The sequence below is a fragment of the Arctopsyche grandis genome, chromosome 10 (assembly GCF_051622035.1).
Source record: "Arctopsyche grandis isolate Sample6627 chromosome 10, ASM5162203v2, whole genome shotgun sequence".
NCBI classification, from domain to species: Eukaryota; Metazoa; Arthropoda; class Insecta; order Trichoptera; family Hydropsychidae; genus Arctopsyche; species Arctopsyche grandis.
In genome coordinates this window covers 19,467,613-19,475,648 of record NC_135364.1, presented here as the reverse complement: position 1 = coordinate 19,475,648, position 8,036 = coordinate 19,467,613, and positions in this window count along the sequence as shown.

Sequence of the window (8,036 nt, the reverse complement as noted above, 5' to 3'; positions counted from 1 at the left end):
AATGGTGTACAATTGTATCAGAATAAACTCATATCATGTCAAAATGGAGCCCGGAAACGCCAGAGGTGATCATTTTTCTTATGTAGGAAGTGAGTCTAAAATAAAATAAACAAATAATAATATTATATTGTATAACCTTCTGTATGGGTTGACCCAATATCGAATCGCCGATAAATCAGATTGACCTAATTCAGCAAAAGGTTGATGATTACTGTGCCGTAGCGCATCGTTCAAAGGCCGTGATATATCGCAGTAGACCAAAGCTGGATTGACAAAATACTATTTATGCGCTGACCCATTATTCGGATCATAAATTGTTGAAAAATCTATATAGGTATATACATAAATATGTATGTATAATATATGGAGACTATTCGCCGAATATAAAATGTAGCGGATGATATTTTTCGAAATGCGGAAATTTTAATAATGGCAAATGTAATGAAACAATGAAAATATTAATACTTGTAGGTGTTTGTAATTTGTTAAAAATCAATACGGTATATTCGAGTCTTGGCAAAATTTAATTATATTGCCTGTATATTGGGGTATATCGAAAACAGCGAATTTTAGAATTTGGAAACAGCTCGAGTTGAAAAATATGTTCTGTATCATGGGGAAATCTGTAAAACAATAATAAAAATTCGATCAAAATATAAAATTATTTCGTATTTAGCAAATAGTAGACGTGAAAAATGATGTTTAAGGAACATCGGTAATGGATTAGACACGCTAATACTGGTGACAAAGTTTAAAATTTTTTTCGTACCTTAGCAATGTGAAGAAACATCCCATGTTAATATAAAATTATTCCATTTATATGACTAGGAGATTTAAAAAAATAAATTATTAAAACGGATCTTGAATTTAAATAAAGAACCTTCGAAAATCGATAATATTTACGATTTTCAAAAACTTGAATAGGCTGGCTGTAGGCAGTGCATTTAATTTTTATATTATTTAATTTGGATTTCCCATGATTCAGAACGGCTATTCCAACTCGGGCTGTTATCAAATTTAAAAATTGGCCGTTTTCAATGTACCTTATTGTTCATACTGAAATTATAATCTGTAATTAGCTTGTGGCGTCTAAATAAGGAAACAAGGCGCATATATACGAGAAGCAATAATATTTCTGTTGTTTTCAAACTGTTCGTTTACTTGCATACTGTCAGTTACATATGTACATGACATGTGAGTATACCTAACGCGATCAAAATTTACATTTATGGAAAACCGTGAAATTGTTATACACATACACATACATACATCTCGAGTGAAGGGGCTAAATCAAACTCTCGAGCGATTTGCATGAATACTTCGTTAGCGGGTGGATAGGCATGATGATGAGAGACGAAACTAACCACCCTAACCCACAACAGGCAGGCTCCGCCCGACACAATTTACACCGCCAAAGCTTAATAAAGTGGCGGGAGGCGAGGGGTTGGTAGACGGCCGTCGCAATAAGTTTGATCGAGTTTTGAAGACGCGTCATATCTCAGTACTGCCGCTAAGTCGTCTGCCATGTACTATCATTGAATTCGTATGCGGCTTCACTCCGATTATTATATGTATGTACAAGCGAATATTGGATTGCTGAGATCAGCGATCTTCAGACGTCAGGATCGCGTGCCAGATTTGATAACATCATTCGATTTTGGGCTTCGCTTCTTCATCACGACGAGCGCTTTATTCAGTGCTTTCTGTAAGGAATTAAGTAAGGAACAATGATTCGGTTTGATATTTGGTGATGCAAATTTTGTTTTCGAACATCTCTAACTAATTTGGACTAATTTTGCAAATTTTGATTGGAGACTAAATCTAGTTAGTAGATTTTTGCAAATTACAAAACGAAATTTCCACAAAGCGCCCGCGTAGATTGTATACGTAGTATAGGCATGTATCAAAATCGTAAGTCATGCATCATTTACCGCTAAACACAATTGTGACCTACATATATATGTATGTATGTTTCCTTTGTTTCCTTTTACATATGTATATTCTCTTGGGTACCCATCATTCCCAAAGGATTTTCCTTGTTCACCTTCCATACAGATGTCTAGCTAACGTTCTGCCTAATGAAATTTAGACGTCTTCTGTTCCGTTTTGTCTACTATTTTAATCACATTTCTCACTCTATGTATGTGTTTATTTTTGTCATATTTTTATATAAGGAATACTACGCTTCATACATATGTAGTTTTTTTGCTTGAATTGCATTCTCATATTACAAATATTATCTACATACATATGTACATATACATACATATGTACATATGTACGTACAGGGAATGTTAAATTACCGAAAACGCAAATATCGGAAGGCAAAGATCGAAAATCGAAAGATCTTAAGTTGAAAGATCAAAAAAGGGTGCATGGTAAACGGTACATACTCATGTACATAATCACTTAATTTGCGCGAGCAGGATACAACAGGAACAAGAGGAACAGACTTTTCCTCCCGTATTCTGCGCGCGCACATTAATACGGGAGGAAAAGCCTGTTCCTCTTGTTCCTGTTGTATCCTGCTCGCGCAAATTAAGTGAGTATGTACCGTTTACCATGCACCCTTTTTTTTTGGATCTTTCGACTTAAGATCTTTCGATTTTCGATATTTGCCTTCCGATATTTGCTTTTTCGGTAATTTAACATTCCGGCTCGTCACGGAGACCGGTGCAGGTTATATGACAATTTAAATATTTATTTATAAATTGACAATATGTACATAAATATACATACGTACCTATCTCCCTAGAGAATAGCTCTAATACCCCTTACATAATCAGTGTGACATCGAAGGAGGCTTTCGACAGTATCATTGACCCCTCATTCTGACCGGTTGGGGTTGGTGTAAGGCGGTGGTTTTTTCGCTCGAATCGGTCTATCTCTATGCAGTAGTTTCTCGGCGGCTACCCATAGGCGTCGTTTGTAATTAATTGTCCATATAAAACCTACTAGTTTTCATATCCTACTTTCATAACCCAATATAATAATAATAAATATTAATTATTTGTTTTCTTTTATATATGTACATATTTACTTGCTTTATATAGTTTTATTCATTTTGTAATTATCTTATTGTACATATGTATATTTGTATTATGACCACAGTGACGCTTTGGGGCTACCTGTCAAGTCACTGTGGTATTAATTTTTTAAAAATAAAATAAAAGTAATAAATAAAATAGATCTTAGGTATTGCAATTTAGCGTCAAATTGTACATATATACCGGTAAAAAGCATTCGACTAACGGTGTAATGCTATTTACCGGTAAATTAAAAAAAAATGAGTGGATTATCTAACTGTACGTGGTTTCTTTTACTAAAAACGTTAGGTTAGATTGAAACATTAATAATTAAAAATAAATCTCAGGTGAATAAAGTCATATAGTCCATTCCAAATAATTAATATTTTGATGTTTGAACCAATAATATTTATTTATTTGATGTTTGGATCATAATTGAAACAACCATGATCGCATTTATTACGATTTAGTTGGTCTATGTTGTTACTCTTTAGAAAGCATCAGGTAGCGGGACAAATGACTCTCGGAGAGGGACACTGGGACACAGAACTCAAAACTGGGACACGTCCCGATGTATGGCAGCCCTAGTGTAGCCACTCTTAATAATGCATCAGTGGTGCTACAACAGAACTGTCAAACTGATAGAAAGCTCGCTCCTCGCCACAACTAATTACAATGAGTTACTATCACGTTGAAATACATATGTATATCATATTCGTATAAAAGCGAGCTGTGGGAATTGGGAAAGTGGTGTTGCTAGACGTAAAAAATTATGTTTAAATTAAAAACTAAATTTTAGTCATTTTGGACATGTAAAACTGAAAATAAACAAATTTCAGACTACCTAATCCACAATACGCCATTTGATGCAATAATATATATGCCTGTATAGGTACTTAATTCGCGATAACATAGTTTCAGGCAATTACCGCTTAAATTTTCAATTTACTGGTAATTATCGACGTCAAAATTTTTTCAATTTACCGAGAAAAACGGGGTTTACGGTAATGCAATTGATACATATACGAGTTGGTAGAGTAAATTTTTTGGACACACCCAATTTTTTATGTAATGGGGATAGGAAGCAAAGCTGCGTTAGTTAACGAGACGTTATATAGGCGTTATATGTAGGTAAAAGGTTATTCCATTTAAAATAAACAGTCGTTAATTTGCCTTCGGTCCCAACCTTTAATTGGTCGACTTAACAATGTTGGACTCTTTTCCGTAGAAGGCTGAGGAAAAACCATTCGCTTTGCGTGGTTTGAGCTCGTAACTTTTTTTATGTACATACATACATACATACGTATTTATTTACATATGCATGTATATGTCCACCTTTATGTGTAATAGTGTTTTTTTTCGTCGTCTACATTTTAAATAATATATAAATCGAGTTCCACGACCGCATATTGTAATCGGAATGTCGCGTGCGAGACCTTATAAATGTTTTATTGTCGTTGTTGTTATAAATATTGTTATTGTTATGTGTGTACCGCTAATAACACACCCCGCCACTGACCTACTAATTTCAATACCGACCGTTGCGCGAAAATGAATAATTCCGCTTGGACTAGTTTACATTTTTGCTCGAGCTGAAATATAAATGTGGAATGGAGATGACATTTTGATGATACATACATACATATATGTACACGTATATTTGTATATAAAATTGAACAAAAGCAGTTCTTCATAAAGGCATAATATTTTAACGTATTTACATATACATATAAATACATATGTATACATATATGTATATACAATACTTTTGAATGACAATTTTTATGATTCACTAGAAAGCTGCTAGAGCGGTGAAAAGTCAGCAGTATAATATCGGAATATTGATATATGTATGTAAGCCAACGAGCTTTCGCCAACTTAATATAAATACGTTGCCAGACAGTAAAAAGGTTAAGCCAGCTCTGTACTTGTGTGGAAAATCTTTGCGATTAATTTCGGATGCAAATGTATACAACCCCTGTGTACATTCAAATACACACACCCATTATTCTACAGAGTTGCACTGCAGTGAATTGCGATTTTCAATTAAGTTGTTGTATCAACTCACGGGGATACATACTGTAGACACGGCGCGCTGGAAATATGCTGTTTTTCGAGCTTTGGGAAAAGAAGCAGGTGTTCGATTGTTTGATTAAGACGGTTAATGAGCAGTGCAGTGGGTGGGGGCGGCTTTTGAATATGTCGCAGAATAAACGTAGAATCGATCGCGTGTACATGCCTACGGCCCTGTTGATTTGTACCGGCGACTGGCACGGCCGCCCCCCGCAAGGCCAGGGTTCTCACTTTTACTTCACCTGCATGGGCACATTGATAAAAGTTTTTCATGCGATCCAACCATCGGATTTTTTTCATTGTACTATTTTCACTCGTATAGTATAGGTTTATTTATAATATACTAGCTGTATTACCCGGCTTCGCTCAGTGTTTATAATATAAACCGCTTAAACATGACTAAGCTAATTTAATTAAAAAAAAAAAAAAAATTAAAAAATTAAAAAAAAAAATTAAAAAAAAAATTAAAAAAAAATTAAAAAAAAAATTAAAAAAAAATTAAAAAAATCAAAAAAAAAAAATTTTTTTTTTTGCCTTCTAGGGCTTCGCCCTCGGCACCCCCCTGAGCCTTTGCCTTCTAGGGCTTCGCCCCTCCACGCCCCATGAGCAATTGCCGTTTAGGGCTTCGCCCCCATGATCAGTTGCCTTTTAGGGCTTCGCCCCTCCGCGCCCCCATGATTCAAAGCCGTCTAGGGCTTCGCCCCCCTTAGTTAATGCCTTTTAGGGCTTCGCCCCCCGCGCCCCCAAGATTAATTGCCGTTTAGGGCTTCGCCCCCCTTAGCTAATGCCTTTTAGGGCTTCGCCCCTCCGCGCCCCCATGATTAACTGCCGTTTAGGGCTTCGCCCCCCTTAACTAATGCCTTTTGGGGCTTCGCCCCTCCGCACCCTCATGATTAAATGCCGTCTAGGGCTTCGCCCCCATGATCAGTTGCCGATAAGGGCTTCGCCCCTCCACGTCCCCATGGTTAAATGCCGTCTAGGGCTTCGCCCCCATGATCAGTTGCCTTTTAGGGCTTCGCCCCTCCGCGCCCCCATTATTAAATACCGTTTAGGGCTTCGCCCCCCTTAGTTAATGCCTTTTAGGGCTTCGCCCCTCCGCGCCCCCATTATTAAATGCCGTTTAGGGCTTCGCCCCCCTTAACTAATGCCTTTTGGGGCTTCGCCCCTCCGCACCCTCATGATTAAATGCCGCCTAGGGCTTCGCCCCCCTTAGTTAATGCCTATTAGGGCTTCGCCCCTCCGCGCCCCCATGATTAAATGCCGTCAAGGGCTTCGCACCCATGATCAGTTGCCGTTTAGGGCTTCGCCTCATAAGGCTGCGCCCCATGGGGCTTTGCCCCATGGGGCTTTGCCCCATGAGGCTGCGCCCCATTCGGGGCCCCATGCGGCTAAGCTCCATAAGGCGGCGCCCCATAAGGCGGCGCCCCATAAGGCAGCGCCCCATAAGGCGGCGCCCCATATGGCGGCGCCCCATAAGGCTGCGCCCCATAAGACAGCGCCCCATAAGACAGCGCCCCATAAGGCTGCGCCCCATAAGGCGGCGCCCCATAAGGCAGCGCCCCATAAGGCGGCGCCCCATGAGGCTGCGCCCCCCTGCGCCCCCTTCGGGGCCCCATGGGGCTGCGCCCCATGAGGCTTCGCCCCCCTGCGCCCCCTTCGGGGCCCCATGTGGCTAAGCTCCATAAGGCGGCGCCCCATAAGGCTGCGCCCCTAAGGCTGCGCCCCATAAGGCGGCGCCCCATGAGGCTGCGCCCCCCTGCGCCCCCTTCGGGGCCCCATGGGGCTGCGCCCCATGGGGCTGCGCCCCATGAGGCTGCGCCCCCTTCGGGGCCCCATGTGGCTAAGCTCCATAAGGCGGCGCCCCATAAGGCAGCGCCCCATAAGGCGGCGCCCCATAAGGCTGCGCCCCTAAGGCTGCGCCCCATAAGACAGCGCCCCATAAGGTTGCGCCCCATAAGGCTGCGGCCGATAAGGCTGTGCCCCATAAAGCTGCGCCCCCTTTTGAGCCCCATGGGGCTGCGCCCCATGAGGCTGCGCCCCCCGGGGCTGCGCCCCATGAGGCTGCGCCCCCCGGGGCTGCGCCCCATGAGGCTGCGCCCCCCGGGGCTGCGCCCCATGAGGCTGCGCCCCCCGGGGCTGCGCCCCATGAGGCTGGGCCCCCCGGGCCCCCTTCGGGGCCCCACGGGGCTGCGCCCCTTGTGGCGCCCCTGGCGGGGCCCCATGAAACTACTCGCCTTGCGCCCCCGCGGGGGTGAATCCATTGAATCGAAAAAAAAAAATCGGCGCCCATGGATCGAAAAAAAAAAAAACGAATCACGTGTTCGATGACGTCACCGATCTACGGACGACGAAGAAGACGAAGAAGACGACGACGACGACGATGACCAAGGATACATACAAAGTCTCTTTCCAAATTATAGATTAGATTGAATACAACTGGAATACCGAGCGTCGTTCTGCTAGGAAGTTGGGGGCAATTGTTGGTTCAGTCTGGTTGTAATTAACCCCTTAAATGAGTTTTTTCCAAGTCAAAAGATAACTGAATTGCTTTTTTGAATTCGAAAAGGGCAGTTTCATCCCATTTCATTTAAGTCACGTCTTTTAAGATAAATTTGACGAAAATATAAGATTGTTCATAAATGTACATATGTTGGACATTGTGTCTAGTCAGCTTAGTGGTTCGCAAATGGTATGTCTGGTTCAATGGTTTTCTTAAGGCTGCGATTTATGTTTTAGGGTGTCGTGACAATTTTACGATTGTATATGATGTACATACATACTTATTTGATAAATGAAATTTCAATGAGTGTTGCCAAAAAGGGGTTGATAATAAATAGAAAAATCACCCATATAAAATTCAATTTTTAATATTTTACTATGCGAAACACATTTTCTTTCGTTTGTGTAAATTTTTATGATAAAAATCTCTAGCAAATA